Source organism: Alligator mississippiensis, chromosome 13 (assembly GCF_030867095.1).
Source record: "Alligator mississippiensis isolate rAllMis1 chromosome 13, rAllMis1, whole genome shotgun sequence".
NCBI classification, from domain to species: Eukaryota; Metazoa; Chordata; order Crocodylia; family Alligatoridae; genus Alligator; species Alligator mississippiensis.
Window position 1 is genome coordinate 31,379,270 of NC_081836.1, and position 26,153 is coordinate 31,405,422.

The 26,153-nt window shown below is 42.1% G+C and overlaps 1 long non-coding RNA gene and 1 other non-coding gene across 2 annotated transcripts in view; both read left to right on the forward strand.

Moving 5' to 3' along the window:
• The window catches only part of LOC132244635 (uncharacterized), a 45,621-nt gene extending 20,116 nt beyond the window's left edge, over positions 1-25,505 (forward strand). The window contains exons 2-4 of the long non-coding RNA XR_009456315.1: positions 16,148-16,211; positions 18,109-18,170; positions 23,780-25,505. This is a non-coding gene — a long non-coding RNA (uncharacterized LOC132244635). The remainder of the gene's footprint in view (positions 1-16,147; positions 16,212-18,108; positions 18,171-23,779) is intronic.
• Positions 7,825-7,926, forward strand: LOC132244700 (U6 spliceosomal RNA). The gene has a single exon (XR_009456438.1). It is a non-coding gene; the product is annotated as a U6 spliceosomal RNA (small nuclear RNA).
• Positions 25,506-26,153: the final 648 nt, after the last annotated feature.

Sequence of the window (26,153 nt, forward strand, 5' to 3'; positions counted from 1 at the left end):
AAATAGAGTTTTAGTTGTTCATACAATCATAGAAGTTTATCAGTTCAATACTATTATCATTTAAATATAATAAATAAAGCAAACATTCATACTACATGTTGAGCTATGTGTCACAGGCCAGCTGGGCACTGTGAGTGTATCAATTTAGTTGCAGGTTGACTGGGTGCTGCAACTATATCAGCCACTAGGCTGTTTGGTTCAGGATCGAGGAGGCAGAGTTGGGAGTGAAGCGAAGACAAGTTTCACTTATAACAATACAGTTAAATTTTACTTATTTTTGTTGCTATTTTGCTGCTATATGTTTAAGCAGCAAAATATGGTTTAAACATATAACAGTTGATAAAAAGGTTAAGCTAATAAGCAGACAATATAACAATAAAAGTTAAAAATTGAAAGTGATAATAAAAACAGACAGACAAATTAACAAAGAGTTCTCACTTGGTTAGCAACTTATCGATAGTCCCTCAGTGCCAGGTACATGTCAAGTTGATCCAGCAAAGTCAGGCATCCCCGATCCATGCTGTCAGAGGGAGCACTGGGAAAGGTCGCTGAGTCAGGATCTGGTCCTTGCTCACACTGGGAGTCTGGAGTCCAGGCTTGAAATAGCAATGACCATTCTGTTCCACCCTTCCTACTAGCTACCTGATGTGTGTGTTCCTTTATATCCTGTCCTATGCTAATCTGTTGGCTTTAGAGCCACTCACAACCTTGCCCTACAGCTGTTACCCTATGGGTTTAAAAGGTATTAGAAATTATTATAATAGGTTACTGCCTAAACTTTGGTTTACCCAATAAGCAAATCACAACACATCACTTTGGGGTCTGAGATTAGCATTTTTTCCCGCCTAAGTTCAACCCACTTGGAATTTTTTGAAATGTGTTAATTATACCTTGTGGTTAGGTTTGTCAATTTTACTGACCTTTAAGCAAAAATTATTCGATCAGCTAAGTTTGCAGTTTTGTTTAGCAGTTACATTTGCAGTTCTAGTTCCACTTCATGGGGCCCAAGTTAGTCTTATGATTGGTACAGACAGTTAATTTTAACATTATGGTTATGCTTCTGACAGACAGGATATGTCTGCGGGAAACAATTTTGCAAGCTTTGCCCTAGCCAATATTAACTATATGCCTTTACCAGATACTTTCAAGTAGCAGATCTTTTTTTGCTATAAGTTGCTTATTAACCCCTTTGGTTCTGGCCATCGCAGCTACGTCATTATAGCTCATCGCTATGGTGATGTAGTGTCTTGGGTAGACATGCCCACTGTATGTTATAATAGACTAACTATAGTTCCCAGTCTTCAGTATATTCATTTTATGGGTTAACATCCTTTTGAACCAGTCTGTTTTTTTCTATATCGTTCCAAATGCTAACATGCTCTAATTTTGTAATGACCTGGGAATCATAAGATGTCATTGTTTCTGTTCAAATGTGCATTTCAAATAATATCCAGGACTTTAAATAAATATTGTGCAAATTCCAAAGCATGCCAGTGCCCAGCTGGTTCAGGATTGCCATCTAGAGAGATAAGCATTCATAGATCTTTGCATTTCTTGTTTTCTTTGTGCAGTCTGTATACATGGTAGTGTGAGCTGATGCTATTGTCTCCAAGAAAAGCTCTTCATGTTCCTCTAAAGCTCTTTGAACCAGCAGGTTGCCTATGATATGAGACCAGTTGGATAGTTCTTAGCGTTTTGTCACAGTAGAATATGTTTTTTAATCAATGTTTTACGGCCCACAGAAATGCAGATATAGGAAACAGTATGGACAGGGGGAGGGATTTGGCTGACTTGTGTCCCCTGAGTATTCCCACATTACTAAGCAGAGCCAGGGACAAATACCTAAGCCAGACATACATGCATTGCTTCCATAACAGAAAGCATTAATGTCACTGTGGGAGAGCTGATGAGCTCAGTTGAGTCACATACCTAATTAGCCCAGGCCTAATGGCATGATAATTTGTTTGTGCCAGTTCCAGTTCAAGAGTTTGTGCATGCTTAGCTAGCTTGAGTAACTCCTCACAGTGCTTCCTTGCCCTCATATAGTGCCAATGAATGCAGCTATGCAATACTGTTTCCAGGGCTGTCTGCACTACTTTCAGTTCTGGATGTGGCATATTTTGTAGTTGTTACAATGAGCAGCAGGGTCAGAAAGGTTGAGAACCACTGCTGTACAGCATAATGAAGGCTGGTTGAAAATTCAGTTTAGAAGCTGAGTAGACATATTAGCCTTAGGAGAAAATGCATCTGCATTGGCTTATAGCTTGTGGCTCAAGGATTTCTCTGATGTAATATTTTCTAGAGTAACACTAAGGAACTGATTTTCATGAATGCAGGACACACGTGGTCTCCTTTCATTAGAGCAATAGTTATGGGTATCAGACAATTATGCAAATCAGAATCTAAAGGCATAAGTGCGATCTCATGTAGACAGGGTTTATGCTGGAGTAACTTCACAGATACCAGAAAAGGTTGTTTCTGATTTTACATTATTGCTAGTGGCATCAAATGGCTTTGGGGTGTGCTGTGTCTTCTTTTCATTCCATCCAGGAAGAGCACACACCAACTGCTGAAACTTCCTTAGCCTGACGAAGGGTTTTTGAACCCGAAAGCTTGCTTAATAACTTTTCTCCAATTATTTGGGTTGGTCTAATAAAAGATATCAAATTCACCCAAGGAACCTTGTCTGCCTTGTGCTTCTAGAGACATTTAGAACAAAACTGGAAACAGTTTTCAATTGCACAGGTGCTCTTCTGTCCTGTTAGGCCATGAGTTGAAATACTAGCTCTTATTCTGCTGTGTTTTTGAATTTCCCAAAGGCTCATTAATTCTGTGACAAATAGAAGCATCTTGTCTCAAATGGAGGCTTGTACAAAACTGCCAATGCCATTTATGACCTGAAATGTGGCTGAATGGTGTGTGTGTTGTGGGATCGGCCATGCAGGGAAACTGCTTCCCTTGTAATATACCACAGTGAGCATCTCATTTTTGGCCCTTACAACGTTTGTGTGGACAATGCTGGTGAGGATAGATTATGGATGGGATTCATAGGAGGTGGAGAAGGATTGCATTTGCCTTTACCCTGGAACGAAGGTTGTAAGGAATCTATACTTTGGTATCATATCCTGGCCCCAGGGCCTGGCTTACTTTTGCTTCCAGGCATTGTTAGACTTATCAACCCACCCTTTGAACTGTCACCTGATTTCAGTTTTATGTGGGGAAATTCTACCTTAGAGAAGCAAGTCTTTTGTCACTAGCATTGTGGAGGAGAGCAGGGAAGCAGAAGTCTGTAAACTTATCAAGATGAAATGAACTCTTCAGTGCAAGGTAACACATTTGGTCAGTCATGGTGTGGAAGCCATTATGGTGGCTTTACATCTTCCACTGCCCTCCAGACACCAGTGATTACATCAGCAATGTTTAAAAGGACTTTGGAAGAGCACTCTGGATCAGCCTAAAGAAGGCATTAACCCCATGCTTTTTAAGGGCATACCCATGTAAACAGTATTAAGTTAGCTTTCCCCTGCTATTTACTGGGTTTAAAAGAATCAATCTTTTTCATTATCTTATTGATCCTCTCTGCTGTTTATTGTGAAAAAAAGTGGGAAGAGGGACACAGTATAAAATAATGAACCCTGCCTTTGTGAGACATCTTATTTACATAACGTATTACATTCTTCCTACTGGGCCCAGCATCGTGCTCTTAGGGTAGAAAGTTTCTGGTGTTACCAAAGGAAAAAGCCTTGAATCAGTTACCGTCTCCCTCTCTGTCTCTCTCTCTCCCTCTCTCTGCTTCCTGAGGTAGTTTCAGACCAATATACTTGCAAATACAATGACTCTAATAGCTTGCATAAGAACCAAGAATAGAGAGATTTATTTTTGGTGAAATTACTTGAGTCATGTTATAGCTTTGCCTTTGATACAAATGTAGAATGGCCCTGGAGATATAAATCAGTGATGCATGGTGTTTGATATTCAGTTGGGGTGGCTGGTCGATCTATTGGTTTCAAACTCTTTCATTATTGGATTTTTTGCCCTTTTTTCTGCTTTTTATAACTTGGCTGCCAACTGACAATATTTCTACAAATTTGGAGCTGGACTTCCGTTGACCTCATTGAGTTTTGGATCAGGCTGTGGTTCATTAGTCTGAATTGATTAATGAAACATTTTTCTTCACATGTTTGGGTCAATTAATTTTTACAAAATATCCATAATCAGGCCTCCTTTACAGATTAAGGGTATTTGTGTATACTTTATTACTGTATATTGGAACTGGGAAGGAAAATCTTGCCCCACTCTGTTAAAATTTCCCAAACATTCCATTCTGCATTGAGACAAAATTGAGAAATGTAGAAATTCTTGACAAAAACAAACAGCCCCCTCCAAAAAACCCAGAGATACCCATCCAAGAATAATCCATTGATTAAGGCACTCATGGAAATCTCTATTCTGTACAATTCAGACCAGAGACTAGAACTTGGATTTTCCACTTCTGGAGAGTGCTCCAGCTACCAGGTCATTTTAGGATGAGTCCCTCAGGGTGTGAACAACTTTTTACATGACCTGACTCAGGTTCAGGTGGCTTTAGGCAGGTTGCTGCTTGCCAGGGGGAGGCACAGGCAACTGGAGGCAAGTAAGTTGGAGAGCGGGGCTTTGGTGGGTCCACACAGGGCTTGGCAGGTCCGTGGGGGAGGGGGAGGGAGGGGGCTGCCTGTTTGGGGAGGGGGAAAGGGGGAGAGAATTTTTTTCGGAGGAGATGGTAAAGATTGCGTGGTCAGAGTCAGGGAGCAAATACAACACTTTTCCAGGGATGTGGAGAGTGGCTGGGCTTTCCTAGCCCCGGGGTTGTGCTGGGAATGTGTGCAAGCATTGGGTAGGTCAGGTTAACCCATTTTAGGTTGTGTTAACCCATGCCAGTCTAAAATTAGTTCTCATCTATGGTGCACCATTTTTAGAGCAGCCTAAGCCCAGCAAATGCTTGCTCACCCAGCCACTTAGATCACAATAAGCTTGGTTAGGGGGATGTAAATGTAACACTTGTATGCACCCTCTGTATGCATCCCCTGTCTCTCCTTTTGGAATTGCTCCTTTTTCTGTAAGTACTTCAATTAGGCTGAAGAGCCTAAGGGAAAGCAAAACTATTTGTGCAGTTTAGTGGTTAGGGCACTTGCCTGGGATATGAGAGGATTACAAGACAAGGTCTTGAATCTGGGTTTTCACAATTCAAGACTACCTGACATAGATGAGCAGCTTCATAAATGTTCACTACAAACAGATTAAAAATCAACAGGAATATAATAGGTCTAAGGTATAAGATTTAGTGAACATGTTCATCAGTATATTTTTCCACAATTCCTCTAGGTCTTGGGGAAAGAAGCCACGCAAAAAAGGGGATATTGGAGTGGGAAAACTTCATTCTATGTAACTTATTTCTATGAGGTTCCTTGACAGATCTGTTTTTAAATGCAACAAGCCCAGGCAGAGGGCAGGGACTGGGTAAGAGTGGGGGTGTAGGAGAGAAAACTTTCCTGAATCATGAATTAAAGAGAAATTTCGAACGCAACTTCAAGGACATATTTTGACTACTAAAGATGGTTCATTTGATAAAGCTGAACAATTAAGGACAATGGTTTCTGTGAAGTAATTTACTGACTAGTGATGTTTTGCATTAAGTGACACTAATTACTTTGTCACTGCTCTCTGTGGAAAGGGAACTAAAAGAGATTTTTTATTACAGACCTGGACCAGCTTCTGCTTTCTGAAGACTTTGGCTGCATCCACATGAATGTGGACCTTTAGTTCCCTGGGGACAACTAGCAGTGGCATACCTTGTGCTGCTACTAGTTGTGCCTGGTCAATGCCTGTACCACGTGCCCTCTGGTGTGCAGCAGGTTACCCTGGATGGGGTAGGGGAGGCCGGGGCCAGCACTGGGGTAGCCCTAGCAGCTTTACCTGGAGTCCTAGGTGCTTCCTGGGATGGCAGCAGTGGCAATCCTATTGCTCAGAGTCTGGCTGGCAGACAGAGCGTGGCTCTGGGTAGACAGGCTCCAATTTTGAGTGATGTGTGCTGCTCCAGTGTGAACCACTTCACTTTTTTTTTGCGCAGGTTTTTTTGACCCCTGGATATGCAGGGGTCACTGCGGAGAACAGCTGAATGTGTGGTATGTGGCGCTGCAGGCATGTCTATGGCACCGCATACTGCATGGCTACGCTTGTTTGGATGCAGCCTTTTTGTCCAGAGCTATTCCAAAGACTTCCTCAGAGTTATATCAGATTTACTGTGGTGAAACTGGGAGGAGTGTTTGGTTCATGATATTTGTGTAACTTCAGTGTAATTGTTTGAGAATTATGTAACTGCAAATTCATATCTGCACCAGAGTCAAGGACAAATATATAATTATAGTCACTCTCACAAAAGCACTGAAGATGCTGTGCCAGTCCACGTGCTGTAAAGAGGGAATGAATGCTTGGTTACCAGGCAGTTACAGTATAATTCACACCACTTAATGGAATGTTTTGCCAATTATGTGATTTACAACAACGCACTAAGTCAAGGTTTCTATTCTTCAAACAGTTCCCTTAAGAACTGCAAAACCATTATTGAGTAAATAACCGTTTTGCTGTTATGGAAGCCCTATGTCTGTCCTTCCCCTGCTTTTTCTTGTAGTATTTTTTTCTCCCATTCTTCTTCTGCTAGTTAAGCACAAAGATGCTTATTCAGTGCTTTGTTTCTTAAGTGCGCTTCCTTCCCTTTGCAAGCACACATACATGCACAAAAGGCTAATAGAATTGTCAATCTTCAGGTTGAAAAGAAAGTCTTGTCAAGCAAATTATCCATAGATTGGGATAGTATTCAGAACAGTAGCAAAACTGAAAGGAAGTTGTTTTTCCTTAAAACTAGCTTTTTTGCACTACTAATTAACTTTCATATAGCAATAGTGTCAGCACCTTATTGACTACCGTTTGCTTTTTTTTGGTATAGAAAGGTTGCCTATCAGAGGCAGATTAATGCTGTTGGGGGCCCTCTTGGTGGGGGTGAGTTCCTTCCCACAGGAGTTGAGCTGTTTTTTAAAATTATTATTAAAATATATATATATATATATATATATATAGAGAGAGAGAGAGAGAGAGTTTTATATATCTATATCTATATAATATACATCCTGTAGCATAAACTTTCCATCACATAAGGGGGGTGAGGGGGGTGGTTCCTTCCCACAGGAGTTGAGCTGTTTTTTAAAATTATTATTAAAATATATATATATAGAGAGAGAGAGAGAGAGTTTTATATATATATATATATATATATATATATATATATATATATATATACGTCCTGTAGCATAAACTTTCCATCACATACCTTAAAACCACATTAAGAAGCTCATGCTTCCCATTAAAATAAATGCACCCACTCCCCTGCATACCCATCCTCCACCCTCACCTACCCCAATTGCAGTCCTTTAGTCCCAAGCCCTGATTTGGGGTTTACACTCTCAGTTCATTCACTGTCCTTGTTGGTGTCAATGTCTGTCTCTGTCACTTCTGTTGCTGATTCTATTGTAGTCCTTTTTGCCGACTCCAGGTCCAATTGCATTTCTGTCCTCTTCATTCCTGATACAGGACACAAACTGGTCAAAACACATTGTCTGGGACCCCTCCTGCTCAGTCAGGTGTCTGTACATCTCCACTTTCCTTGTCATCAACTTGACTCCTGTCACTCTTTCAAGGAGCCGGCTTACCTTTTCCCACACACCCTTGTCATATGGGCAGTGCCATAGGAGGTAGTCAATAATCTCTGCTTCTTCTTGACAGGTTTCCCTAGGGCAATTGGGCACATATACTAAAATTAGAACGATACAGAGAAGATTAGCATGGCCCCTGTGCAAGGGTAACATGCAAATTCATGAAGCGTTCTGTATTTTTACAAGACAGCAGACAGAAGATGGAAGTGCTGAACCTGAACCTGGAAAAAACCTACGACAGTGTCACACCGGTTCCTCTTCAAGACCCTGCAGTGGATGGGCATCCCTCAAACTTTCACCAGCTAGATAAGGGCACTGTTCATGGATGTATGTAGTGATGTGCTGGTAAACGGTTTCCTGAATGAGCGGATTGCAATAGAGTGGGGGGTCCGCCAGGGCTGCCCACTCTCCCTGATCCTCTTCATCTGTGCGACTGAACCCCTGGCTCAGCATATCAGGCAGGACCCTGAGATCCATGGAGTCCAGATCCCCAGGAGAAGTAAGGAGCAAGCCATGGTCCTGGTCTACACAGAAGATTTGAACATCCTGTGCAGGAATAAGTGTGCAGTAGAAAATGTCCTGTGGCACACATGGATTTACGATGTGGCCATGGGGGCCAAGCTCAATGTAAGCAAAAGCACCTGCCTAGCTGTCGGCAAGCTCAGGGTCCTGGAGTCCCCAGGGGTATTGGTCCCCCATAAGGGGGTCAAGATCCTTGGGGTGGAATTTGACCTGGAGCGGAGTGGAAGGAGGGCTTGGGAGAAGGAGGCCAAGGTGAAGCAGAGGTTGGGTATGTGGCACAGGCATCACGTCTCCATGGGTGGGCAAATGGCACTCATAAAAGCGGTGTTGCTACCAGTGCTTCTGAACACTGCACTGGTCTTCCCTCCCACAAATTGTATCATCCACAGAATCCAGAGAGCTGTGAGTCTCTCCTTCTGGGGATCCCAAATGGAGAAGGTGGCAAGCAAGAACCTATACAAAAAGAAATGGGGTGCGGGCAGGGAGATGCCAGACATCTAACTGTTCTTGTGGGCATGGTACATCAGCCAGATTTGCAAGCTGGTGGCCAGACCAGAGACCAAAACAGCCTGCTTAGCAAAAATTTTTGCAAGTCGCCTCCTGAGACAGTGGGTGGGTGTATCCACCAACCAATGGGAGACTGTAGACCATGGAGCAACCGTGGTTGTACAGGGTCCTGAACAAGTTCCAGAGCAAGTATGTGCTATGGAAGGAAAGATCGGTGACTATGTCCAACCACAAAAAGATGCAGAAGGCAGTCAGAGACAGAAACAGGCTATCAACCATGAAGACACTCCTCATTAAGGACTGCCAAGTCATTTGGAACCAGATTTTCCACAAGGACCTCTGCAAGTATCATAAGGACTTGAGGTGGTTGATATTATGCCAAGTTCTCCCAGTGAGTATGTGGAGATACAAGGAATTCAACCCACAGGCGTTGGGATCTAGCAGGGAAAAGAGCCTATTAATCTCTTTCTATGCTGCTGCTGGGGAAGTGTGAGATCCAGTTCTTCCTCACTCATTGGCAAGATATGGTAAGCAATATAAAGTAAAGAAGAAGAGGGCTTATTTGCATACTTTTTTTGTGTATTTTCTGTTATGCAGTATGCCAATAAATATGCAAATAAGACATCTTATTTGCTTTATATTGCTGACCATAACTGGCCAGTGAGTGAATAAGAACTGGGTCAAAATTGAAGACTAATTATTATATACTTGCTAATGTTGAACTTGGGCATCCAGAGGGAAAATCTTCCTTGCTTGCTTTGGCACAAAGACATGTGGCACAGAATCATCCAATGTTCCCTGAGTGGAGAGGGGGGCGTTGGCAGCGAAGAAGAGGAAGGGACAAGTGGAACTGAGGATAGTGACAGTGACAACAGTAGTGGGCCTTCCAGCAGGAGCTGGAGCAACAATGATGGAGAGGACACTTGAGCTGAGTATGTGACCCCACAAGCTAGGTGGGATGGAAAGGAAGGGTTGCCTGGTCTGAGGGGCCAGGAGTTCCTTATTTGTTTAGTGTGTGTTGTGCATGATACGGATGTTGTAACGGGTTCATTACAATATGTTGTGTGATACTAGGAGTGTAGATATATATACAGTAGAAGTTCCATTAACCAGCACCTTACAGGCTGGCATACTCTATTAACCGGCATGCTGGCTTGTAAGGCAAAGGTTTTGCCAATGCCCCATGGCCCGGGGCAAAGCAGCCTGTGCTGCCAAGCCCCCACGGCCTGGGGGCATGACAGGCTGTGCAAGGCCCACAGGGCCCGCGGGAGGGGTGGTGATGCTGCGGGAGGGGTGGCGATGCCCCAGACGCGGCAGGAGAAGTGGCGGCCTGAACAGGCAAGGATGCCTGTTCGAGCTGCTCAATTAACCAGCATCCCCCATTCCTGGGGAATGGCAGATGACAGAGCTTTTACTGTATATAGATGTATATTTTTACCAAAAGAAAAAAAAAATCTTTTGCTTGCTCTGAGGGCCTTATGGCTAAGGAAAAGCAAAACTCGGGGGCATTTGAACCCAAGCTTCTGGGCTTGGGCCTGCACGTAGGATGCCTGTCAAAGGTTTTGGAAACATCTGAGGCCCCAGAGGTGGGTGGAAGATGTTTGCCTGTAGTAGGACCACTTATGGTTGTGGACTCTTGGATATGGAATTAGTTTTGGCTAGTTTGGCCTTGGCTACAAGTTTAAAAAAAACCCAAAAACAACAACAACAACAAAAAGGGCTAGGCATCTGGGGGCCCTTGTTTGGCAGGAGTCCTTGGGCCTGGGCCTCACTTGCCTGTGTGTGAATCTATGCTGCCTGTGGCTGGCTGTTAGGATTTTCAAAGTTTTTTTAACGGACTTGATGCTCAGTTCTCATGTAAATTGATGGGAACTGGATGTCTAAATTCCTCTGTGGCTTTCGCGAATAATGAAAAAGGACTTAATCCAAAACCTATTAAAGTCAATTGAATCTATGACTCTTTGTAAATTCCATCTATAGTGTATAGTAAGGAATTGAAACTATGGCCAGTTTTGGCTTGATTTCTTTTTACATTTAATACAGAAAATATTAATCCCAGCAACTTTTTGGAATTAAATCCAGAAACCATATTCTTATAGGAATTCTGTTCATATAATTATGTCCAACATTTCATTAAAATCACTTTTTCATGGGTAGGTATATAGTCTGAACATTAATATCACTGTTGCTAGAGGCCTGAATATCATATATGTTCTGGGTGAAGGTTGGATTTTTATCTTTCCTTTTTAAAATACTACATCTTAAAAGAAGTCTTAGTATTACTCAGGGATGAGTGTGCAGAAACACGGAACTTAGTCATTTCAGAAGCATTTTAAAAGGAAGCTGAGACTATTTTATTATAAACACTAATATAAACGTGTAGATTTCAAAGGATCCTTGGATGCCCTAATATCAAATCACTGTATTGTCATTTAAAAATTAATATAAAAGAGATATGAGAAACTCTCTATCAGTAGCTGTCTTTGACTAATCTTTTTTGCCATGTCCTGAGAAAGTGTTCCCCACCAAAGTATTGACTACACATGAGAGGAATATTCCACCATGTGAGAGAATACCAAGGTGGCAAATCATTAGGGGAGCTAAGACTCCTTTTCAACCCAAGCAGTTAGCTAAATTTGGGACGCTGAGAACTGTTTCTTTAGGAGAATTGATGATGTGGATCAGTTGTTTCTCTTGATTCAGCCCTGCTTAATTGCAACTAGTTATTCTCATTCCAACAGCACCTAGATTAGACAAGGGATAAACAGATTTTGGGGCTGACACACAAATTACATGTGCCTTTGCTCTGAAAGGTGACACATGCCTGTGTTTGGAGTGGTGGCCTCTATTGTTTCAGATGCCTGGTTTTGAAAATAACTTACTGGTTTATTAAAGCTATCTGAAATATCACCCCATATATGCTGCATATAATCAGGAATGTATTTACCCCCAGAACAATAGCTATGCTAGTTGCAAGGTGATAAAGATTTGGGATCATAAAACTGAAATATGGGAGTTTTTATTTATGCATATGAGAACTGACAACCAATTTAGGAAAGTTAGTAGGGTGCAATGGATAGGGCACAAGACGCTGGAAATAAGGCTTCTGGCTTCTGTTTGTAGTGCTCCTGTTGATATGACTCTTCGGAAATTCCTTTTTGCTTTTTGTGCCTTTGTTTCCACCCCCTTTCCTTGTCTGTTTGGTCTATTCTGGGAGTAAACTATATCCGAAGATCTCTTTGTACAGTGCCTAACACTACAGGGTCATGTTTCCTTTCGGATCTATTAGATGAGACTTCAATACAAATGATGGCAATAAGTCAGGGCAACAGCAGTGAATGATGTAATTTCTCTGTGTTGGCTTTTCCCCCCTGAATGTAGCCAGTAATATACATTAGATGGGAGCACTGAAAAATATATTTTAGTGATAATTGACTATAAAAAATCACATTAGAAGATTGATTTTTTTTTTCATGGTGGGAGCTAACATCAGTTTTTGGTAGTTTTCTTAGGGTAGCCAGCTAATGGGTCAATTACCGCTCCAGTGCTGTACTTTTGTTACATAGACAGACCATTGTAGAGTTAGAAAAACATATTATTGGGATGGGTAGGGAGATATTAAAAAAAAAAGTTCTGCAGCAGTTTTGGGTAGGATAAAGCTCATTGTTCATCCCATAATGTTATTACATTTGTGCTACTTTATAACATTATATTGATTTTTTCCCCTCCAAGAACATTACAATCCTAATCCATGGGGGCTACTAAAGAAATAAAGCAAAAGAGAACATTGGTGCCTATTAAATTATGAAGCTAATGGTAGAAATACTCCAGACCAGAGGAAATTCTATTAAAACAAACAAACAAACCAAAACCTCTTTGCAAGTGTCCTTTAGAAAGAAGCACATGACTGGTGTGCTGCTCAGATTTCCAAGCAGTAGTGCTGACAGCAGGGTTACTGTCTAGCTGTAACGTAGGGAATTGCCTGCTCTTGAAAATTAAGAGATTTTTTAATTAACTTTATTTATAAAAATGGAGGAATTTGCTGTGTCTGACTCAAATTTACACTGAGGTTGAGCCTCTGATACCTGAAAAACAATCAAAATCATCAGCCACAACAGGAAACAGAACTTTGTGGAGAGAGAATATTTTGGCTGTTTTCTTTCCAAAGGATATTTCATGCTTATAGTCTCTAACATTTCTGAATATATGGGGAGATATTGTCTTGCAATATGTCTGACTTCAATTCTTTTCCAGATCAACTTTGTGAATTCAGGAAGTTTACATTGGTTTGCAAATCCAAACCATCCATGCAAACCTTTTATGTTTGATTGCTGAAATCTAATCCTGTAAATCCTACTCAAAATCCCAATGAGTAATTCCCTTGGGACTACTCACATGAGGAAGAGTTATAAGGTCCAGAGCTATAGGCTTACACTCACCCCTGGGCTTCAACCCAGTTACCATAGCATATGAGGTAAGAACGTGCCTCATCAGTGCTGAAGTTTTAATAATGCATTAATTAATATTACCAAGATAATACATTCTACTACCACACCTTTAAATCCTAAGAGAGACAAAACCCAAAAGACACATCGTTATTCCTTCAATTGAAATTATTAGACGAGTAAATTGTTACCCCTTAATAACCTGCAACCAATTTTGATAAATAAAAACATCTTTTGGGATGGTATTTTTCCAGAACTGATGTTTAATATCACAAGAACCTGGCACAGATCATAGTTTTACTGTTCCCTAAGAAACTCCTTGGCTCTGATATGCTTAACTCCAAGCACATTGCAGTGACTGTGTTTTGTTGTACAGGGTCCTTGTCTATAACCCAGTCTCCCATGCATTACAACAATGCGTGTGAAGGGACAGGGGTTCCTTGCTCACGGAGGCACTTTGGAAAATTTCACCTTAAATGCTTTACTGTGTCAGGGGATACATCCTCACTACACATGATTAGGACTCTTAATAAGTTTGATCATCGAAAATGTTTTATTGATTTATACCCTCTGATGCCATCTGAAAGGAGAACTTGCAAAATTAACATTTTTTATTGTGATGCCATTTTCAGCTTCAGAATTAAATACCAATTTCATTCTGATTCGATCACTTGCACTGGCATTAAATAATAGCTATAACAGCACCACACACTGCAAGTAACCCCAATGATTTTTTTTAGTTCATGGTGTAGAACTAGTACCATAAAGGGTCCTGTGGGCTTTAACTGAAGTTCCCTTTGCAAATACAAGACAAGTTGTACAACTTATTGTTCTGGGATGAGCACGATAGGACAGAACTACCACTCAATACAATTTTAAGCAGCAAGTAAGTACTAAAAACAGTTGCTTAAGATCCTCAGTCCTATGGTAGCATATTTATTTAGGGCTTGAGCAAACTTCTGCTTTTTTTTCTTACCATCTAGCCTCCATATCTGTTTAACTGTTTCCTAGTAGTCCTCGGCCTTCTCTCCCTTTTTTGTGTACTCTGTGCAGTCTCTCTTTAATCTGAAACATCTTGCTTTCAACCCACTGTCCTTGTTTTTGATGAAGCTTTAACTGCCAGTATTTTACCTGAACATTTTACCATAGGGAGTGGCAGGAAGACACCCTCCAGAAGTCTTTCCTCTCTCCAGACTTCTTCCTTTCTCTGTGCATTGCTCCTTTTAATCTAGATCCATGTAAGTGTCAGTCTATAATTCTGCCAGCGGTGGGCACAGGGATTATTAGAAAACTATGTAAAGAGTTTTATGAAATCTAGTGTTCTCCTCAAATAAGCATTTATAAATGAATTGGCACCTGTGTTAGGAGGAAAGATAGTCTGTCTTGTGATTTAGGTTCCAGGTCCAAGACTCAGAAGCGCTCCACATAATTCTTAGGTCTGCAGGAAAAGTCACTTTGTTTCCCTGTGCCATAGTTGCCTGCTTTTGAAATAGAGATGATAATACTCTATTCCTCTCATCTTTTCCTGTCTTGTCTGTTCAGATAAGCTATCACTCCCAGCCCAACAGGGCTCTATTATAAGTGATGGCTTTTAGGTGTGGCCATGATACAAATAATACAATGAACTGCTACATGAAAATGGTAGAATTATTGAGACTGTTAAATCACAACTTACTTCTCTGCAGCCTGTTCATCACTGGTTCAGAAGGTATGCTTATGGGAGCAGGGATCTGATCTGCCTATTTGTGCATAAAATCCCTTGCCCATATGAAATGCTCTTTAAATAATAACTATATTTGACATTTTTCTATTTTGTAAAGTAGTGACAAATACCAACTCATGCAGACTCCATAGGAGTTAAAGTGTTTTCCCATAGGAAAACTGTAGCCTAAGAGATGAGATGACTTGGATCCAAGATAGGCAACTAGAGGAGGGATTGTGCAGTGATTAGAGTGATAGCATGGAGCTTGGAAACTTAGATTTGGTTCCCCACTTCTCTTATGTCTAGATTATTAAAAGTATGGAGATGCTTAATTTCCATTTGTATAATTGATTCTGATAGGAGTTAGGCACCTATGTAACTTGAAGTGTCTGGGCCTGTGTCTCTGTGCCTTAGCAGTATGGCTCTGAACTAGAGCTAATAGATCTTCCCTGGGATGTCATTGAGATAAATACTTTAATGACTCTGAGATTATAAATTTACACTAATGTGGGCCACATTAGTATTAGAGGTAACTGACAAAAGACAAGTATTGAATTTAACTCTTTTGTCTCCATGTCCTTTGCTTAAAGTACTAAACATTACTGCCCTTACAGTATTGGCTGCTGTATTCCTTTGTAATTTAGAGAATATTTTTTGGACTTCAGTGCTTTGATATGCCTTTAATACAATCTAGCGATGACTGGTCCTTCAAATTGAAGGCATTTAAAATAATGACTTTGCCTAGTTTGATTTATTGGATTCATTCACTTTCCTGTACATAAATAAATATATAAAATAAAAAGGTAACCTTGTAATGCCCAATAACATGTCAGCAAATGACAAATAGTATAACTGGTACACCTCCCAAGGCAAAGAGGGACAATGGTTTCTATTAACAAAAAACTCAAAGGCAAGAAGCCTAACGCTGCTTTGTTTTGACTAATCCAATTACAGTTGATTTCTTTCTTCTTTTTGGGATACAGTTTTTATCCCAGTCATATTAACATATTGTTGGAGAGAGAAATATTTGATATTATTAGCAGTACCATATACGTGGGTCATTACCTAGGAAATAGGAAAATTCCCTTTACATAGATCAATCTAGTTTTCTTACTGATAATTCAGAAAATAAATTCAGAATGGTATTTTCCAGAGCACCCAGTGCAGGAAAATCTTTGTTACTTGTGACTGCAAGCAGGGTTCTTTATAATTTTGTTCTTTTGCAGGTCTCATCTTAAGTGGACACAGTGGAACATAGAAGAGGCCATGCTAATTAAACATCATTCATAGGTAATGAGCACAGTATAAGAACCAGAGTAGAATAGAATGGAGTAACACATACTGAACTGAACCCATGAATAGGGTTGGGAGTGCCATTGCCCTCGCCTTAGGACTTCACCTAAAGAATGCAGTTTTAACATGGGGTGAAGGCTCCATATGATTCCTACTACCATGGCACCCCATGGCTGTCTTGGTTCTACCTGCTCCTTGGCCAGCAATACACAGCCTTGCTTTGTGTCTGGCTGGCTATATGCTAGGTCAATTTCTACTGACTTTAGGGAGTGCAAGTTTAGGTCAATAAGGAATTCATTATCATACTGCTAAATTAATACATTTCATCTGAAGATTCAGTGGAATCAGTTTTTTTCCCCTCACACTTCTAGAATATAACTTAAGGACTAGACACATGACACATTTGCCCTTACGTGAGCTACATCAATTTTTTATACTGGTCTAAATTACACCAGATCTGGAGCTGAAAAATGAGCAGTTTATCCCAGGATAGCAATTGGTAGTCTGCTATTACTGTGTTTTATCACTAGGGGGTACAGAATTGGTAATAGTTGGTAGCAAACAGCTTCCTTGTGCTTAGCTCTGGGCACTTTGGCATCTCCACTGGTGTTTCTTATTTTGCTGGGGTTTTACTCCTGATTCTTTTAGGATCCACTCTGTGCCATATTGGGTGAAGTTAGCCCAGTATAGGATTTATGGCATTTGCCTGCTGCTTGTTTTATATCAGTGTAAAGACTAATCACGATGGAATAAATGTGTTGTATGGTGACACCACATGTTGTATGTCAAAACCTAATACTGATGGCTTGTACAGGAAAACAATGATGAAACATGTACACTTCATATAAATTGATTATTTTTTCATATTAAATGAAGGAAATAAATATACTTTAAAAGTCTTGCACTGTGAGGTGCCTTTAACTTAATGACCATAAAATCCCACCTTCACGTACCCTGGCTCCACTTTTCAAGTCCTTTTCTAGAATCAAGATGCAGAACATAGATTTGTTTGTATTGAGCAGAAAAACAGGTAGAGATTGAACTGGACTAATTAAGAATTGTACCAACCAGAGGTGTAGCAAGCTCCTTCAGCACCCTAGGCAGAGTGGGGCAAGAGGGCAAAGGGATGGAGGATGGGTGTAGCCTTATCTGTCATGGCCAGGGGTTTCCAGACTCTACCAGCAGCTGCTACTCCTGTAGCAGTGCAAGCTCAGGTTGCTGCAGATGGGAGAGAGGTCTGTCATACACTGGCTGCAGCAGCCCCACAGCACAGGCTGCTCAGAGGCCACCAGTCCAGCAGCCTCTCTAAATCAGAGTTCAGCCTTGGTGCCCTACTCATCCAACCCTAGATATTCTATTGAGATCTGCTTTTAGGAAGGGCCTTTGCTATAAAAGTTTAGGTCTTGATCCAAATGAAAAGATTCCCTCTCTACAGGCTTCAGACCAAGCCCTAATGCAGCTGACAAGAATGGCAGCATGCAAGACCTGTACAGAAAGGACAGGCATGCTATGATTCCATAACATATTTTAAAGCAACCTACCTATTTTTGTTCATCACCTTTTTGTATCCTGCCTGAAGCTCTCCTTGCTTGTGTGTAATGTGCTTGCACAACTTATTCAATTAACTGAGCCCTTTGGTGATGTTTTAGGCTCTTTTAGTTTGTTTTCTACTGGTAAATAAAAATAAGAATACAGATTGCCCACAGCTACTCTCATCATAAAAAGGTCTCCCTCATAGCTTGAAACAAAGCAAAAAGAAACAGACTGGGTCAATTGGGTCTAGGTCTCCTGCTGAAAATTTTGAGATTCCATCTCAGTAGCTATTCTCACTCCCTTGTTTGTTGTTTCAAAGATTAAGTGTAGGAAAAATTTTAAACATAAGTTTTATATTTAGGAATAAGTGGAACTGGAAGAAAATGCTGCTGCCTCCTTAGGCAAAACTTTTGGAGGATTGAGGTAAGATTGTCACCCTGTGTAAATTGGCATTCCTAGATCTGAGCTGCATTCTATACTCTACACTCCTGCTGACAATATGACCAAATAATAATTGTGATCAATGGGTTTGTCCTCAGCTTTGCATTGACTGAACTCAAGTAAAATGTCCTAGGCACAATTTCATTGATAACAACAGTTAAACTTGGGAGGAATGTGTATGTACACTGTTATGGTTATATACTGTAGCAAGAGTTTTGGAGCTCCTGCTACTTTAAAAACAGGTGGCCTCTGGCTGAGGCAGGCTGCAGGTGCAGCAGGATAGCAATTAAGGATTGTGCCTCAGAAGTAGCCTGACGGTGTAGCCAGGACTGACTGTGGAGTCATTTGACTCAGGAGGAGGGTGGGGGTATAAACCCAGGCCCTGAGTTGAACCAGCAGTAACATCTTGGAGGTGGCTAAGGAAGCATCTACAGATCAGGATGAATGCATCTCTGGCATGCTGGCAAGGACAGGACAGCCTGCAGCAGTTTGGAGGTTTGGGAAGGAACTGAAGGGCTGAAGGAAGTTCTCAGGACCCAATGAGTGAAGGGTCCAGAGCCCAGGGAAGGGCTGAGCGTGAGACTGGGCCAAGAGAGGCTGAGTATGGGGGACTAGGGGAGGGGCCCAGAGAGTGGGGCTAAGTTTGGGGACCTTTTGTGGGGTCTCAGTGAGGCTACAGTGAGTGGCGCCAGGGCCAAAGGAAACCAAAGGTCTGAGAGGATCACTGTTGAGACTGGATGTCTCACTGGCCTAAAGCAGGGCCAGGGATGAAGTGGGGGACAAACATCCAAGAGGACCACTTCTGAGACCAGGGATCTCACCAGCCTAAAGTGGGGCCAGAGCCAAAGGGGGCCAAAGGTCAAAGAAGGCTGATGGTACTGAGGGTGGGGGGTGGGGTGGGGGGAGCTCACTGGCCTGAAGCAGGATCAGAGCCAGGGGGCCCAGAGGATACTGGAATGAGCCAGGATGAGGGGCCAACAAGTGAAAGAAAGTCAGGGTCAAGGGGCCCAGAGGTCTACTGCCCAAGAGGGACAAGGAATGGAGCTGGAAGCCCATGGCCCTGGAGGGCCATGTGACATCAGAGCCTGAGATTATGACACCTAGGAGTAGCCAGGAGAGACAAAGTGCCTAGGCAGGACAGATAGTCCCTAGGGGCAAAGGCCATGACACCGAGGAGCACCCAAGGTGGGTGGGAGGGAAATTAAGTGCCTGGGTAGGACAGCTAGGCCATAGGGACTCAGGCCAGGGTCTAAGGGATGGTCCTGGCTAGGATTGAAAATTGTACCGTACTGGGGCTTGGGGTCACAGTGGTGAGACAATTTGGGGTGGGGCAGCCCCTACAAAGTGCCACTGGTGCCAAACTCCAGGGAAGGGTGAGTATGGTACACCCTAAAACTCCAGTTCCTACTGCCTTGTGAGTTACCCTGGGGAGGAGGAAGACTAGGGGAGCACACCCCAACACTGAAGCACTTGCGAGGGTCCAGAGAGGAAAAGGGATCAGAGGATCCATGAGCCCAGAGTCCAGAGAGGGACTGGGAGTGGGATCAGGGGATCCAAGGACTCGGGAAGAGTGGGAACAAAGGGAGGATGCCAAGAGGGTCCATGGCCCAGAGGAGGCTGAGAGTGAGAATGGGACCAGAGAGTACCCAATAGCGTAGAGAGAGACCAAGGGTGGGACCAAAGGGCCCAGGGGCCTAGAGAGAGCCGAGGGTGCAACCAAAGGGTCCAGAAGACTAGAGAAAGGCTGACTGAGAGATCAAGGGGTCTGAAAGCCCAGAGAAGGGGATGAAAGAATGTACATCTGAGAGTGATGATACCTGCAATGCTTGGGGCACGGTGTAGGGGCAAAACAGAGCCATGCAATTAGCCCATAAGGCATTACCCCCTTGATGCCTGGGGTCATTACAGTAAGACCAGGGCGGCTTCCCATATTTAAATAACAGTTAAATCAAGTGTGGCACATGAAAAAATGGGCTGACTGCCCATGGAACAGGATAAAAAAAAGGTGACTCCAGGGGCTTTATGGGCATCTCTGGAGACAGTGCTCTGTTACACATACACCAGTCGTTCCTGCTCTGCATGTGTGCACTGTCCGTGGTGCTGATTTATATCATGCTTCTGTTTCTCAAAGATGTGTGGCACACCCACAACTTGCACTGAACTCTGAAATCATTAACTTGGAAGTTACAATTTTTTTTCACAGCTCTCCAGCTTGGGCCCTTAATTATTATGCTTCTTCCCCCCTCTTCTGAAGTTTGGTTCCACTCTGAAATGGTTACTCATGAAAATACAACACCGCGGGGTTTCATCTTTAGCATGTCTTAATAACTTCACATCAAATAGCTTCATTTTCCTGTTAAAGTTTTTTCCAACTCTTTTTGAGAATTTTTTTTGGATATTTTAGTTTTTAAACACATATGTAGAGTTTGATTCATAGCTACTGGAGCCAGTGGAAAATACTTAATTTCAGTGAATTTTACATTAGATCCTAAATAAGAGAGAGAAACTAAAAGATATGAACAACTGGTCTATAAAGAAATAAACAAAATGTTGTAGCTTCAGATAATATCTGTATTAACTGGTATCCTGATATTCTTAGTCTGTCACGCTGACTCAGTGTTTTCTGACTTGATGTGTCAAGGTACTTGAGCACTTGCCTAACTTTAAGCCTGTGAATATGACTCTTTGAATTCAATGGGACTATTGAGATGCTCAAATACCTTGTTGAACAGGAAATTCTGCACCAGACACTCCTAACACACTGCAGCTTAGCAGCTATTCACAAAATCTCAACTTCTCTTAAAGGTAAAATATTAATTGAAACTCCATTTAGCTTATGAGCCAAATCTTTCCAGAGCTTTGACTGAGCTTGGGTGGGGCCCATTACTTTCTGGTTTGCACCAATGTTCCAGACCATGTCTTCTTATCTTAAAGGCCATTTCATAATGTATAATGGGATTCATGCTCAGAGTTTGTGCTTCACATTTTTAGATGTATGGCCCATGCTGAATCCCTCAGTGGCTGTTACAGTTAGTGCATGATATTCTTTATTGAATCTTAGTAACTCCATATCAAGCAGCCTCCATTTCCTATTAAAAACTGGCTAGATCACAGGCAGGATGCTCTGCTATAAGCTCAGGCCAGAATGAATGCATCTCCTCAGTAAGGTGGGGTGCATTCACCCCATCTAAGATACATCTTCCCTAGTCAGTCTTTTCTCAATATAAGCACAGACACATCCTTCTTTCAGTGTCCCCGCAGGTGCAGATTTCCACATAGGTCTCTTCACCTGTTTGGTAAATGGTCTGCATTTTTGCCTGGCTAAGCATAATTAATAAGTTTTGCCTCACCAGGCAAAAATCCAGGCAATTTGCCAGACTGCATGCTCTCTAACAAGGGCTAGTAATTAGGAAACCCATAAAATGTCAAAGATGCCTTAGTATTCCCTGGGCAGTTTTAATGATCCACTTCCTTATTCAATGAGTTTTTTAAGCTTGTTTGCATAATTTAGAACTTCCCAGTGGCAAGTGACATTAGTTTACTATATCCATGTCATAACTGGTTGTGGCTATATCTTTTCATTTCCAGAGACCTTAAATCATCCAGAACAATCTGGTGGTCTCATCCTGTTCCTTATTCCACTGACCCAAAGGGCTGTCCCTCTTATACAAAAACCTGAAAAACAAAGTGCTGAGGTATTGCAGAAGAGGACTGACTCTCAAGGAAAGCTTGCACAGTTCCTGACCCCACTGAACTTAGAGCCCACTGAAGTCAATAGAAAGACTTTTATTGACTTTAATAGGATTTGGCCCATGAGCATAATGCTTCACTATGATATTTGAAACCTGCAGGCTTTCTGAGGACTAATTTCCCCTGAGCAAACCATAAACATTCTTACATCTTTCAGTTTGAGTATTGTATAGGAAAGAGAGGTTTTTGGCAATGTCTGCAAGTACTTTCCATATGAATCCTTTCATAGAAGCAGTTATAGAGATGACCACAGTTCAGAATGCATGCTGTGATCAGAACTGGTTACCGGATGTACTGAGATAGCACTTTACTTTGCCTGAGAATATAGGTGTATCAGTTTTGGTTGCTCAACTTGAGACACTTTTAAGGGAGCAGATATCCATACAATGCTAAGCTTTCAGTCTTTGAAAAATGCATGCCTTTAAGGGGACTCTCACTGGGAGGCAGGCAGAAGTCAGTAACAAGACTAACATTAATTTCCTTTGTGCAGGATCAAGCCCATATGTAAGATATTCAGAGAAACCCAAGTAGATCAGACCTCCAACTAACCTGGCAGTTCAAAGGAAGGTTAGACATTAAACTCCCTTGGTCTCCTTTAAAAGTTCTAGTTATCAGTTTCCATACCATATAAATGTAAAATTATCTGACACATTAGAAAGCAGGGACAGATATTTGAACAATTCTTGATAATAGCCTCAGAGTGCTGGGAGCTTTATCTTAAATGCAAACCCTCAAATTAGAGCAGAAAAAAATTCTATGTCCTAGTAATTAGTGTAGGTGATGCAAGTTCTGCTTTTTAATTAGGTAGCAGATTAAACTATTGATTGTTTACTTTATAAGGGCATTGTGATTTGTTATGCCTTATAAAGGCCATTATGCTTGATTTCTTTATACAAGCATTTAGATTCTGACTGGCAGCATAATACAGTTTAAAAATATGGACTTAATTAGTTGTTTTGCATGATTTAACAAGTCCCCTCCTGCTACATCTCAAACATGTAGTACATGTAGATTAAATATGCAAAGTAGCTTTAGGTGTCAATGATATAACTGACAGCTCTAGACAAACAGGGCATGAAGAAAATCATTTTTATGTGAGAATGATTGCAAAAGCAATCCTTGTCTATGCCAGACAAGAATCAGCACTTAGGGGGCATGATAAGTCTGCATAGTTTGCCTGAAATCAAGGCCATTTTCTAGATATACTATAGCTGATCGCAGAAGATGATGCCCATTTTCATAACTGCCTTCGGTATGTCATTCAGAACAAATAATAGAGCATTAGTTGTGCAAAATGTATTGACACAGGACTAGTTGGCTAGAAAGCAGATTATTGGAAGTGATCACTATGCATTCATGTACTATGTGCCAAATTTAACCCTGCCATCTTGATGAAGAGCAGCTTCAGTGTGGTAGTAAAATTCATGCTGAAAAGGTCTGGGGAAGACAAGAAAAACTTCTTCCTCCAAGGACACTGGGCTCTGAGACTACTTTATAGAACAGTTTCTGTAGTTTTAGTATATTCCCTACATTTGTAGGGACTGACTGACAACATAAGGAACTCTGGAACATTGGACCACGTGACCCTATTCCTCTCCCAAAAGGCCTTGCCCTAGTAGATCTGAGGTTAGTCTTATACTGGCCACTCCTCACCAGGATGACACAGATCCATTCATTAGAAGTCTCTGGGTCCTACCCCACAGCCAGTTTCCTACCTACTTAACTGTTGAGCAGTTAAGTCCACAATCCTCCAATTTTCCTGTGAGAACATCATGGGATACCAGATCAAAGGCCTTTTGGAAGTCTAGGTATACAATGTTGATCTTCTCTCTCTTATCCAGGTGGCAAGTTATCTGGTCATAGAAGGAGACGAGATTGGTAAGACGAGACCTACCTGCAATGAAGCTGTGCTGGCCGTCATTCAGAACCCTATCTTCTACAAGCATATTAGGGCTGTGTGAAAGTTTGCCCGGTGTTTCATTTCAAAGCTGTTTCGAAGTGTCTCAAGCTTGAAACAATGAAATCAAAATAAAACAAAAGCCTTCAAAACAGCTTCAAAACAAAACAAGGGAGCTTGAAACATTTCAAACCATTCAAAATGTTTCAAGTTTCAAAGCCAGGCTTACTGGCTTCAGTGCTGGTTCCAGCCGGCAGCACCCAGCTCCTGTCAGCTGGCAGGCAGATCGGGGGCTCATGCGCACCCCCAAGAGGGCTGCCGGGTCTGTGCTGGAGTCCTTCCAGGGGTCCAGGCAGGGGGAGGCCCTCCATGTGCTTGGTGGTGAAGTACTTCCGGTCCATTTACAGGTTTGCTGGGGAGCATGCAGGGGAGCCCTCCCTGTGCCCCCCTGGCTTGGCGATCAGCTGCAGGGCGACCCTGGGTGCCCCCCCAACCCCCGCCAGACCCAGGAGGCACCAGTCGCCAAGCCGAGAGGGTGTGGGGGTGGGGGTAGTACACTCCCCAGCAGACCCGGAAGTGGACCAGAAGTGCTTCTGGTCCACTTATGGGCCTGCAGCTGAGTGCACTGGGGAGCCCCCCATGCTTCTGTGGGACATTCCATGTGCCCCAGCATCGCAGCACTCATGAGCCCCTGCTACCTAGAGGTAAGTAGAAAAAAAATGTAAAGCTGTCTCTATGTCTGAATCTCCAAATCTCTCCGAATCTCTCTGAATTGATTTGGAGGGTTCCAATTTGATTTGGAGAGATTAAATGGCCTTCTGATTCAATTCGGATTTGGAGACTCAGCCACCAAATTGGGCCAAATCTCTAACCAATCAAATTAGGGACCGAAGCTTCTCACATTCCTAGTAGACACTGTGCTTGGGAGCAGTTGACTCTGGCTCTAACTGCTCCAGAGTTTATTGGTGTGCATTAATGGCACACATAAATGCAGCCAAATATGTTTATATGTTTGAGAGGGGAGTGAATACATCCACTAGCCGTTTTTCAAATCCAGCTGCTTCTTGCAAATTTGATTTGTTCCAGCTATGCCTTCCAATTGACTCCTTACTAAGAGAAGTCTGCTTGGATCTGCCCCCAGTGGATGACTTATTTCATGACTCTTGAGGCCAAAATTCTAACTATATCCAGTAAAGACAGTCCCTGCTATTTAGTAATGAGTGCTGTCATTTTTCCAAATGAAATCTTTTGAGATTTTTTTTCATCCCACACAGCTATTTTGCAAAGAATTATTTTTTAGCTGCTGGTGATTACTGTTTCTTTTCCTTTTGTTTATCATTTCCTTGCAGTTATGTAGCTGGATTTGTTCCTAGTTGGAAGGCCTATGTACATGGTAATCAGGGGTTGGGAGTTTTAATGAAAAAAAAGAAATTTCTATCAGTTTCTAAAATTCTATTAGAAACCAAGTCACAATATTGAATTAAAAAAAAATCCGGGGGAAATAGTAAAATGAAAAACTGGCCTGTAGCAAAACCAGTGAAAACAAAAGAAACCTTCAATTCACACAAACATTATTTTTTCTCATTTCCTCTGTTTTTATGTTTATTTCAGCTGGTAGGACTTAACTGCATGTTTTTGTGCATTAGTCCTGCACTGTTATCACTGAAATAAATTGGGTTGGTGGCAAAAGTATTTGCAGAAAATACTCACTTCTTCACATTTAGGGCCTGATCCACAACCTGTAAAATAAATGGGCAGACCTGGGGGTGAGGGGGTGCACTGGTGCAGTCATGCCCTCCTTTTGGACCATGTTGCAGATGTGGCTGCCTGGGATTTTTTTTTCGATCTCCAAAGCAGATAAAAATTTGCACCTTTCCCATTCCTCCCTCCTGTGCCTGTTACTGCTGCTGCCCTCTGCTGCTGCCGCTGGTTGGTCTATTCCTGTCCTGCTCCAACTGGTCCCCACCAGCCCAGAAAGCAGGCTAGGTGATAGGGAACCTACCTGCCACCACTGCTGCTGTCTTTGGCTGATCCTGGCTTCCCATGAAATATGGTTGGAGTGGGGCAGAAACAGATCTGGAGCTCTTTCTGTCCCTGTATCAGCTGGGGACAGTGGCAACAGTAGACAGGGATTTGGGAAACAGGAGGGGACAAACTGCTGAGCAAGGAGAGGAAAAGTAGGGGAGAGGATGAGATTTTTTTACCTGATTTGGGAATTTAAGTCCCCAACAGCTGCTCCAGTGGTATGGTCTGTCCACTCCAGTGGGGGCAGGAATCTGGGAGTGGGGTTGCAGAAACCTCTGCAGTCCCAGTCATTG